The following is a 12,101-nucleotide window of genomic DNA, read 5'->3' as shown; positions in this document are numbered from 1 at the left end:
GGCATCGCGGCCCCCTTGCAGGGAGCAGAGAGGGACGAACTACATCGTTAAACTACACTTCCCGGCGTGCCCCTGGTGGCAGGCATGCGCAGTGTCGCCCAGTGTGTGGGGGGGGTTGATACATGCGCAGTGCGGTGGTAGGGAGGCAACTACACTTCCCGGCATGCTCGGGGAGGGGAGCATGCGCGGTTGGAGGTGTACTACACCTCCCGGCATGCTTGGACGGTGGAGCATGCGCAGTGGCTGTTTGGGACTACAACTGGGGCCGGGTTGGACTACAACTCCCGGCGGCCCCGGCGGAGGGGAGCATGCGCAGTGCGGGTCGCGCTCTCCCCTCCCGCCTTGTTCGTTGGCTGGATGTCCAAGATGGCGCAGGCAGCGGGCCGGTGCCGCTTCCCGGCCAGGCCGTGCGAGAGGAGGCGCTGGGCGGTGAGGAAGAGGAGGAGGCGGCCGGGCAGCCCCGGGCAGGCGGCGACGGGGACGGGGACGGAGGGCGAGGCCTGGGCTCCCGGGCGCCTGGAGCTGGGACTCGGCCGCTTCCAGCAACTGTTCGGCGGCGGGAGCAGCGAGGAGGTGACTGGGCCCGGGGGGAGGGGGGAGGGGAGCGCGCGGAACCCGGGACAACCCGGGACAGACCGGCCCCCGGGGCGCGCGCTCTTTGTCTTGGGACAGGCAGATGCATGCAATGCAACGCAATGCAACGCAGCGCACACCCCATTGCAAATGCATTGATGCATACAATGCACGGACTGCATGCACATCTTTTGCAAATGCATTGATGCATACAATGCACGGATTGCATGCACATATTTTGCAAATGCGTTAATGCATACAAAGCACGAACTGCATGTACATATTTTGCAAATGCATACAATGCACGGATTGCGTGCACATATTTTGCAAATGCATACAATGCACGGATTGCTTGCACATATTTTGCAAATGCATACAATGCACGGATTTCATGCACATATTTTGCAAATGCATACAATGCACGGATTGCATGCACATATTTTGCAAATGCATACAATGCACGGATTGCATGCACATATTTTGCAAATGCATACAATGCACGGATTGCATGCACATCTTTTGCAAATGCATACAATGCACGAATTGCATGCACATATTTTGCAAATGCATACAATGCACGAATTGCATGCACATATTTTGCAAATGCATACAATGCACGGATTGCATGCACATATTTTGCAAATGCATACAATGCACGGATTGCATGCACATATTTTGCAAATGCATACAATGCACGAATTGCATGCACATATTTTGCAAATGCATACAATGCACGAATTGCATGCACATATTTTGCAAATGCATTCGTGCAAACATTGCATTGCATTGCATGCACACCCTCCGTGCAAATGCAAACGTTGCATTGCATCGCATGCACACACACACACACCCCCCCCCCCGCAAATGCATTCATGCAACCCGCCCGCCTTCCTCTAATCTGCTCTTCCCCCCCCACGTCTTTTTAAAAAAAGAAATCTATCTTGTTGCATATCGTAGGTTGCAAAATCCTTCCAAAAGCAATATTGCATTTTAAAATTAAATGTTGCATTTCGTGGGTTGCAATCCTTCACAAAGCCCATGTTGCATTTTTAATTAAAATGTTGCATTTCGTGGGTTGCAATGTTTCACAAAGCCCATGTTGCATTTAAAATATAATCTTGCAATTCTTCAAAAAACAATATTGCATTTTAATTAAAATGTTGCATTTCGTGGGTTGCAATCCTTCACAAAGCCCATGTTGCATTTAAAATAAATTGTTGCATTTCGTAGGTTGCAATCCTTCACAAAGCCCATGTTGCATTTTAAAATAAAATGTTGCATTTCGTGGGTTGCAATCCTTCACAAAGCCCATGTTGCATTTTAAAATAAAATGTTGCATTTCGTGGGTTGCAATCCTTCACAAAGCCCATGTTGCATTTTACAATAAAATGTTGCATTTCGTGGGTTGCAATCCTTCACAAAGCCCATATTGCATTTAAAATATAATCTTGCAATTCTTCAAAAAACAATATTGCATTTATAATAAAATGTTGTATTTCGTAGGTTGCAATCCTTCCAAAACCAAAATTGCATTTTAAAATAAAATGTTGCATTTCGTGGGTTGCAATCCTTCACAAAGCCCATGTTGCATTTAAAATATAATCTTGCAATTCTTCAAAAAACAATATTGCATTTTAAATAAAATGTTGCATTTTGTAGGTTGCAATCCTTCCAAAGCCCTTATTGCATTTAAAATAAATCGTTGCATTTCGTAGGTTGCAATTCTTCACAAAGCCCATGTTGCATTTAGAATAAAATGTTGCATTTCGTGGGTTGCAATCCTTCACAAAGCCCATGTTGCATTTTAAAATAAAATGTTGCATTTCGTGGGTTGCAATCCTTCACAAAGCCCATGTTGCATTTTAAAATAAAATGTTGCATTTCGTGGGTTGCAATCCTTCACAAAGCCCATGTTGCATTTAAAATAAATTGTTGCATTTCGTGGGTTGCAATTCTTCACAAAGCCCATATTGCATTTAAAATATAATCTTGCAATTCTTCAAAAAACAATATTGTATTTTAATTAAAATGTTGCATTTCGTGGGTTGCAATCCTTCCAAAGCCCATATTGCATTTAAAATAAATTGTTGCATTTCGTAGGTTGCAATCCTTCACAAAGCCCATGATGCATTTTAAAATAAAATGTTGCATTTCGTGGGTTGCAATCCTTCACAAAGCCCATATTGCATTTAAAATAAATTGTTGCATTTCGTAGGTTGCAATTCTTCACAAAGCCCATATTGCATTTAAAATATAATCTTGCAATTCTTTAAAAAACAATATTGCATTTTAATTAAAATGTTGCATTTCGTAGGTTGCAATCCTTCCAAAGCCCATATTGCATTTAAAATAAATTGTTGCATTTCGTAGGTTGCAATTCTTCACAAAGCCCGTATTGCATTTAAAATAAAATGTTGCAATTCTTCAAAAAACAATATTGCATTTTAATTAAAATATTGCATTTCGTGGGTTGCAATCCTTCACAAAGCCCATGTTGCATTTTAAAATAAAAAAAAAATGTTGCATTTCGTGGGTTGCAATGTTTCACAAAGCCCATGTTGCATTTAAAATGTAATCTTGCAATTCTTCAAAAAACAATATTCCATTTTAATTAAAATATTGCATTTCGTAGGTTGCAATCCTTCACAAAGCCCATGTTGCATTTAAAATAAATTGTTGCATTTCGTAGGTTGCAATTCTTCACAAAGCCCATATTGCATTTAAAATAAAATGTTGCATTTCGTAGGTTGCAATTCTTCCAAAGCCCATATTGCATTCAAAATATAATCTTGCAATTCGTAGGTTGCAATCCTTCACAAAGCTCATGTTGCATTTAAAATAAAATGTTGCATTTCGTGGGTTGCAATCCTTCACAAAGCCCATATTGCATTTAAAATATAATCTTGCAATTCTTCAAAAAACATTATTGCATTTTGAAGAATCATGCATCATGAAGAATTGCAACCTACGAAATGCAACATTTTAATTAAAATGTTGCATTTCGTAGGTTGCAATCCTACCAAAGCCTTTATTACATTTAAAATAAATTGTTGCATTTCGTAGGTTGCAATTCTTCGCAAGGCCCGTATTGCATTTAAAATAAAATGTTGCAATTCTTCAAAAAACAATATTGCATTTTAATTAAGATGTTGCATTTCGTAGGTTGCAATCCTTCCAAAGCCCATATTGCATTTAAAATAAAATGTTGCATTTCGTAGGTTGCAATTCTTCAAAAACAAAATTTGCATCTAAAATAAAATGTTGCATTTCGTAGGTTGCAATTCTTCAAAAACAAAATTTGCATCTAAAATAAAATGTTGCATTTCGTAGGTTGCAATTCTTCCAAATCCCATATTGCATTTAAAATAAAACGTTGCATTTCGTAGGTTGCAATTCTTCCAAAGCCCAGTTGCATTTAAAATAAATTGTTGCATTTCGTAGGTTGCAATTCTTCCAAAGCCCATATTGCATTTAAAATAAAACGTTGCATTTTGTAGTTTGCAATTCTTTACAAAAAAAACAATTTGCATTTAAAATAAAACGTTGCATTTTGTAGGGTGCAATCCTTCCAAAGCCAATATTGCATTTAAAATAAATTGTTGCATTTCATACGTTGTAATCCTTCAAAAGCCTAATTGCATGTTGTAGGTTGCAATCCTTCAAATGCCTAATTGCATTTAAAATAAAATAATGCACGTTGCATTTCGTAGGTTTTCAATCCTTCCAAAGTCTAATTGCATTTAAAATAAAACGTTGCATTTCGTAGGGTCCAATCCTTCAAAAGCCCAATTGCATTTAAAATAAAATGTTGTATTCCCTAGGTTGCAATCCTTCCAAAGCCTAATTGCATTTAAAATTATGTTGCATTTCGTAGATTGCAATCCTTCTAAAGCCAATATCGCATTTAAAATAAATTGTTGCATTTCGTAGGTTGCAATCCTTCAAAAGCCAATATTGCATTAAAAAACCCATTGCATTTTGCATTTGGAAGGTTACAATCCTTGAGATGCCCGCTGCATTGTAAAAAAAAAATTGCGTGTTGCATTTTTGGAGGTTGGAAACCCTCGCAACGTCAATGGTTTTTAATGCAACATTTGCAACCTCTGAAATGCAATTTCCAATGATTTTTTAAATGCAAGCCCTGGATTAAAAAAATATTGCAGGTTGCATTTTGGTGATTGCAAAGCCTTGCAGCATCTTATGTTCTTTTAAAATCAAAAAACTTATGACATGCACCATGCAATGTTGTTAAAATGCTTTTCACAGGTTGCAAACCCTTGAGAAGCCCGTTGCAATAAAATAATATTGGATGTTGCCTTTCGGAAGTTGCAAACCTTGTATTAAAAAAAAACTTTGAATGTTGCATTTTGGAGGTTGCAGCCCTTGAGAAGTCCGTTGCATTTTACTTGCAAATCTTTGAGTTCTTGGATCTCCAAAATATTCCAAAGGGAATTTAAACTGGAGGTGGTGTTTGTGGTGTTGCATTTCAAAAGCATTGGATCTTTTCTGTTGGTTGCAAACCTTGCATTTGAAAAAGCTTTGGACGTTGCATTTCGGAGGTTGCAATTCCTTGAGCAGCCCGTTAAATAAAACACATTGAATGTTACATTTCAGAGGTTGCAATCTTTGAGAATCATGTTGCATTAAAAGCCTGTTGCATTAAAAAAAAATTGAATTGAGTACAGAGGAGATTTACTAGAATGTTGCCTGGGTTTCAACAACTAAGTTACAGAGAAAGGTTGAATAAGTTAGGTCTTTATTCTCTGGTGCGCAGAAGGTTAAAGGGGGGCTTGATAGAGGTCTTTAAAATGATGAGAGGGATAGACAGAGTTGATGTGGACAAGCTTTTCCCTTTGAGAATAGGGCAGATTACAACAAGAGGACATGACTTCAGAATTAAGGGACAGCAGTTTAGGGGTAATATGAGGGGGAACTTCTTTACGCAGAGAGTGGTAGCGGTGTGGAATGAGCTCCCAGTAGAAGTGGTGGAGGCAGGTTCGTTGGTATCATTTAAAAATAAATTGGATAGGCATATGGATGAGAAGGGAATGGGGGGTTATGGTATGAGTGCAGGCAGGTGGGACTAAGGGGAAAAAAATTTGTTCGGCATGGACTTGTAGGGCCGAGATGGCCTGTTTCCGTGCTGTAATTGTTATATGGTTATATGGTTATAATTTCTAAGGTTGCTAACCTTGCATCGGATGTTGCATTTCGCAGGTTGCAATGCCATGAGATGCCCGTTGCATTTAAAAAACATTGGATGTTGCGACTTGGAGGTTGCAAACCTTGCAACATCCAATGTTCTTTTAAATGCAAGGGTTCCAATCTCCGAAATGCAGCATGCAATGATTTTTAAATGTAAGGGTTGCAACCTTCAAAAATGCAATGATTTAAAAAATGTATTTCGGAGGTTGCAAACTTTGCATGCTGCATTTCTCATTATTTTAAATACAATGGGCTTGTCATGGATTGCAACCGCAGAAATGCAACATGCCACGATATTTTAAACAACGTGCTTCTCAAGGTTTGCAGACTCCGAAATGCACAAAAAAAAAATTGGATGTTGCATTTCGGAGGTTGCAAATCTTGCATTTCAAAACAATTGTATTGCATTTCGCAGGGTCCAATCCTTGACAAGCTCGTTGCATTAAAAACATATTGGATGTTGCATTTCGGAGGTTGCAAACGTTGCATTTTCCAATGTTTTAAATGCAAGGTTTGCAACCTCCAAAATGCAATGTTTTTCTTTTTTTTAAAAGCATCTCAGAGGTTGCAATCCTTGAGAAACATGTTGCATTTAAAAATCATTGTATGTTGCATTTCTGGGGTTGCAAAACACTGCGGTAAAAACATTGCATGTTGCATCTCGGAGGTTGCAATCCTTGACAAGCCCGTTGCATTTAAAAGGACATTGGATGTTGGATTTCGCCAGTTGCAATCCTTGAGAAGCTTGTTGCACATAAAACATTGCATGTTATTTTTCCGGAGGTTGCAATTTCTGAGAAGCATATTGCATTAAGAGCCCGATGCATTTAAAAACAATTGTGTGTTGCACTTTAGAGGTTGCCAAACCTTACATTATAAAAACATTGCTTGTTGCATTTCTGAGGTTGCAGATCCTTGAGAGGCCAGTTGCATTAGATAAAACATTGTATGTTGCATTTCTGTTTTTTTTAATTCAATGGGCTTGTCAAGAACCTCAGAATTGCAACATGCAACGCTCTTTTAAACATAACGTGCTTCTCAAGGATTGCAGCCTCTGAAATGCATTGGAAAAATGGGATGTTGCATTTCGATGGTTGCAATTCTTGCATTAAAAAATCATTGCATGCTGCATTTCGCAGGTTGCAATCCTTGACAAGTCTGTTGCATTACAAAAAATTGGATATCGCATTTCGGAGGTTGCTAACCATGCATTTAAAAAACATTGGATGTTGCATTTTGGAGGCTGGAAACCTTGCAATTAAAAAAACGTTGGGTGATGCATTTCGCAGGTTGCAAATTGTTGAGAAGCCCGTTGCATTATTTTTTTTTATTGGATATTGCATTTCTGAGGTTGCAAATCCTTGAGACGTACGTTGCATTAAAAAAAAACTGGGTGTTGCATTTTGAAGGTTGCACGATGCATTTAAAAATATTGGATGTTGCATTTCGGAGATTGCAAATCCTTGAGAAGCACGTTGCATTAAAAAAAATTTGCATTTCGAAGGTTGCGAACTTTGCATTTTAAGAACATTGGATGTTGCATTTCGGAGGTTGCAAACTTGCATTTAAAAATACAGTGTCCATTTAGCAGGCTACATATCTTGAGAAGCGTGTCGCATTAAAAACATTGCAGGTTGCGTTTCAATGCAGCGTGTTTAGATGCGTTGGCACTGCATGGTTGGCACTGCATTTATTGCAATAAATGCACCACTGTGTTTGTGGTCACACTGAATGCAGCGCTGTCTGTCTCAGGTCTCAAAGGCGGGGAAATCCGCGGGATGGCGGGACTGTCATATGCTGAGAGAATGGAGCGGCTGTGGGCTTGTATACTCGGGAGTTTAGAAGGATGAGAGGGTGTCTTATTGAAACATATGAGATTATTAAGGGTTTGGACACGCTAGAGGCAGGAAACATGTTCCCGATGTTGGGGGAGTCCAGAACCACACACACAGTTTAAGAATAAGGGGTCGGCCATTTAGAACGGAGATGAGGAAACACTTTTTCCACCCAGAGAGTTGTGAGTCTGTGGAATTCTCTGCCTCAGAGGCCGGTTCTCTGGATGCTTTCAAGAGAGAGCTAGATAGGGCTCTTAAAGATAGTGGAGCCAGGGAATATGGGGAGAAGGCAGGAACGGGGTACTGATTGTGGATGATCAGCCATGATTATATTGAATGGTGGTGCTGGCTCGAAGGGCCAAATGGCCTCTACTCCTGCACCTATTGTCTATTGTTTTGACAAATGCAACCAACCTGGCGTGCACAAACAGAAGATCAAACACCTAGTTTTCTATGTTTATTTCTTGGAGCGCAGGAGGATGAGGGAGGGAGGGGCGATCTTATAGAGGTGTACAAAATCACCAGGGGAATAGATCGGGTAGACAGACGCACAGAGTCTCTTGCCCAGAGTAGGGGAATCGAGGACCAGAGGACACGGGTTCAAGGTGAAGGGGGAAAGATGAAAGATTGAATAGGAATCTGAGGGGCAACTTTTCCACACTTTTCGAGGGTGGTGGGTGTATGGAACGAGCTGCCGGAGGAGGTAGTTGAGGCTGGGACTATCCCAACGTTTAAGAAACAGTTGGACAGGTACATGGATAGGACGGGTTTGGAGGGATATGGGCCAAACGCGGGCAGGTGGGACTAGTGTAGATGGGGCATGTTGGTCGGGGTGGGACTAGTGTAGATGGGGCATGTTGGTCGGGGTGGGACTAGTGTAGATGGGGCATGTTGGTCGGGGTGGGACTAGTGTAGATGGGGCATGTTGGTCGGGTGGGACTAGTGTAGACGGGGCATGTTGGTCGGGGTGGGACTAGTGTAGACGGGGCATGTTGGTCGGGGTGGGACTAGTGTAGACGGGGCATGTTGGTCGGGGTGGGACTAGTGTAGACGGGGCATGTTGGTCGGGGTGGGACTAGTGTAGACGGGGCATGTTGGTCGGGGTGGGACTAGTGTAGATGGGGCATGTTGGTCGGGGTGGGACTAGTGTAGACGGGGCATGTTGGTCGGGGTGGGACTAGTGTAGATGGGGCATGTTGGTCGGGGTGGGACTAGTGTAGACGGGGCATGTTGGTCGGGGGTGGGACTAGTGTAGACGGGGCATGTTGGTCGGGGTGGGACTAGTGTAGACGGGGCAGGTTGGGCGTTGTGGGAGTAGGGTAGATGGGGCATGTTGGTCGGGGGGGGACTAGTGTAGACGGGGCATGTTGGTCGGGGTGGGACTAGTGTAGATGGGGCATGTTGGTCGGGGTGGGACTAGTGTAGATGGGGCATGTTGGTCGGGGTGGGACTAGTGTAGATGGGGCATGTTGGTCGGGGGGGGACTAGGGTAGATGGGGCATGTTGGTCGGGGGGTGGGACTAGTGTAGATGAGGGTTGTTGGTCGGGGTGGGACTAGTGTAGATGGGGCATGTTGGTCGGGGTGGGACTAGTGTAGACGGGGCATGTTGGTCGGGGTGGGACTAGTGTAGATGGGGCATGTTGGTCGGGGTGGGACTAGTGTAGATGGGGCATGTTGGTTGGGGTGGGACTAGTGTAGATGGGTTGGGGTGGGACTAGTGTAGATGGGGCATGTTGGTCGGGGTGGGACTAGTGTAGATGGGGCATGTTGGTCGGGGTGGGACTAGTGTAGACGGGGCATGTTGGTCGGGGTGGGACTAGTGTAGACGGGGCATGTTGGCCGGGGTGGGACTAGTGTAGACGGGGCATGTTGGTCGGGGTGGGACTAGTGTAGATGGGGCATGTGGTCGCGGTAGGACTAGTGTAGATGGAGCATGTTGGTCGGAGTGGGACCAGTGTAGATGGGGCATGTGGTTGGGTTGGGACTAGTGTAGATGGTACATGTTGCTCGGGGTGGGTCTAGTGTAGTTGGGTCATGTTGGTCGGGGTGGGACTAGTGTAGACGGGGCATGTTGGTCGGGGTGGGACTAGTGTAGATGGGGCATGTTGGTCGGGGTGGGACTAGTGTAGATGGGGCATGTTGGTCGGGGTGGGACTAGTGTAGATGGGGCATGTTGGCCGGGGTGGGACTAGTGTAGATGGGGCATGTTGGTCGGGGTGGGACTAGTGTAGATGGGGCCTGTTGGTCGGGGTGGGACTAGTGTAGATGGGGCATGTTGGTCAAGGGGGTGGGACTAGTGTAGATGGGGCATGTAGGTCGGGGTGGGACTAGTGTAGATGGGGCATGTTGGTCAGGGTGGGACTAGTGTAGACGGGGCATGTTGGTCGGGGTGGGACTATTGTAGATGGGGCATGTTGGTCGGGGTGGGCAAGTTGGGCTGAAGATATTTCCACGCTGTATCACTCTATAAATTTGGTATCTGTATTATTGAGGCGTAGACAGTGAAAAGCTTTGTGGACAATCCGATTGAATCATAATACAGGCGAGAATATTAGGGGCGGACGGTGGAGTCAATGTTCATACCACAGGGGCGTAACTTCTGGGTCATTGGTGCTCCCGACTCGGGCTCTCCCGAGACTGCGAGCTCCCGATGTAAAGTCCGCGGGTTGGAGCGTCGATCCCAGGCTCAGATGTTAAGTCCATGCCCCTGCGGTGGGGCTGAAAGTCAGTCTCGAGCGAGCCCTCCAGCTCCACGATGCCAGGCTGCAGACTGACCCGGGAGACAATCGCATCTCCAGCAGGGTAAGATACCGAAAAAAAAAAGTTTCCCCCAACCAGAGAAGGTTCACCAGACTGATTCCTGGGATGGCAGGACTTTCACATAGAAACATAGAAATTAGGTGCAGGAGTAGAGGCCATTCGGCCCTTCGAGCCTGCACCATTCGCCATTCAATATGATCACGGCTGATCATCCAACTCAGTATCCCGTACCTGCCTTCTCTCCATACCCCCTGATCCCTTTAGCCACAAGGGCCACATCTAACTCCCTCTTAAATATAGCCAATGAACTGTGTGGCCTCAACTACCCTCTGTGGCAGAGAGTTCCACAGATTCACCACTCTCTGTGTGAAAAAAGTTCTTCTCATCTCGGTTTTAAAGGATTTCCCCCTTATCCTTAAGCTGTGACCCCTTGTCCTGGACTTCCCCAACATCGGGAACAATCTTCCTGCATCTAGCCTGTCCAACCCCTTAAGAATTTTGTAGGTTTCTATAAGATCCCCCCTCAATCTTCTAAATTCTAGAGAGTATAAACCGAGTCTATCCAGTCTTTCTTCATAAGAAAGTCCTGACATCCCAGGAATCAGTCTGGTGAACCTTCTCTGCACTCCCTCTATGGCAAGAATGTCCTTCCTCAGATTTGGAGACCAAAACTGTACACAATACTCCAGGTGTGGTCTCACCAAGACCCTGTACAACTGCAGTAGAACCTCCCTGCTCCTAGACTCAAATCCTTTTGCTATGAATGCTAACATACCATTGGCTTTCTTCACTGCCTGCTGCACCTGCATGCCTACCTTCAATGAAGAAAGAGTGGATAGACTCCTCTCCTCTCCTCCCCTCCCCTCGCCTCTCCTCTCAGTACAGAGAAGGTTCACCAGACTGATTCCTGGGATGTCAGGACTTTCATATGAAGAAAGACTGGATAGACTCGGCTTGTACTCGCTGGAATTTAGAAGATTGAGGGGGGATCTTATAGAAACGTACAAAATTCTTAAGGGGTTGGACAGGCTAGATGCAGGAAGATTGTTCCCGATGTTGGGGAAGTCCAGAACAAGGGGCCACACACACAATTTAAGGATAAGGGGGAAGGAAGTCTTTTAGGACCGAGATGAGAAAAACATTTTTTTTCACACACACACACAGAGTGGTGAATCTGTGGTATTCTCTGCCACAGAAGGTAGTTGAGGCCACACAGTTCATTGGCTATATTTAAGAGGGAGTTAGATGTGGCCCTTGTGGCTAAAGGGATCAGGGGGTATGGAGAGAAGGCAGGTACGGGATACTGAGTTGGATGATCAGCCATGATCGTATTGAATGGCGGTGCAGGCTCGAAGGGCCGAATGGCCTCTTCTCCTGCACCAATTGTCTATGTTTCTATGACCCCCGCACAAATTTGGGACTGAGATGAGGAGAAACTTTTCCACCCAGAGAGTGGTGTGAATCTGTGGCCATTTGGGACTGAGATGAGGAGAAACTTTTCCACCCAGAGAGTGGTGTGAATCTGTGGCCATTTGGGACTGAGATGAGGAGAAACGTTTCCACCCAGAGAGTTGTGTGAATCTGTGGCCATTTGGGACTGAGATGAGGAGAAACTTTTCCACCCAGAGAATTGTGTGAATTTGTGGAATTCTCTGCCACAGAGGGTGGTGGAGGCCAAGTCACTGGATGTATTTAAGAGAGAGTTAGATAGAGCTCTAGGGGCTAGT

The 12,101-nt window shown here is 44.2% G+C and overlaps 1 long non-coding RNA gene across 1 annotated transcript in view; it reads left to right on the top strand.

Moving 5' to 3' along the window:
• Nucleotides 1-367: 367 nt before the first annotated feature.
• The window catches only part of LOC129715857 (uncharacterized), a 20,435-nt gene continuing 8,701 nt past the window's right edge, over nt 368-12,101 (top strand). Inside the window, exon 1 of the long non-coding RNA XR_008726561.1 lies at nt 368-573. This is a non-coding gene — a long non-coding RNA (uncharacterized LOC129715857). The remainder of the gene's footprint in view (nt 574-12,101) is intronic.

Source organism: Leucoraja erinacea, unplaced genomic scaffold (assembly GCF_028641065.1).
Source record: "Leucoraja erinacea ecotype New England unplaced genomic scaffold, Leri_hhj_1 Leri_1454S, whole genome shotgun sequence".
NCBI lineage: Eukaryota > Metazoa > Chordata > Chondrichthyes > Rajiformes > Rajidae > Leucoraja > Leucoraja erinaceus.
This window is presented reverse-complemented; position numbering and strand designations above follow the sequence as displayed.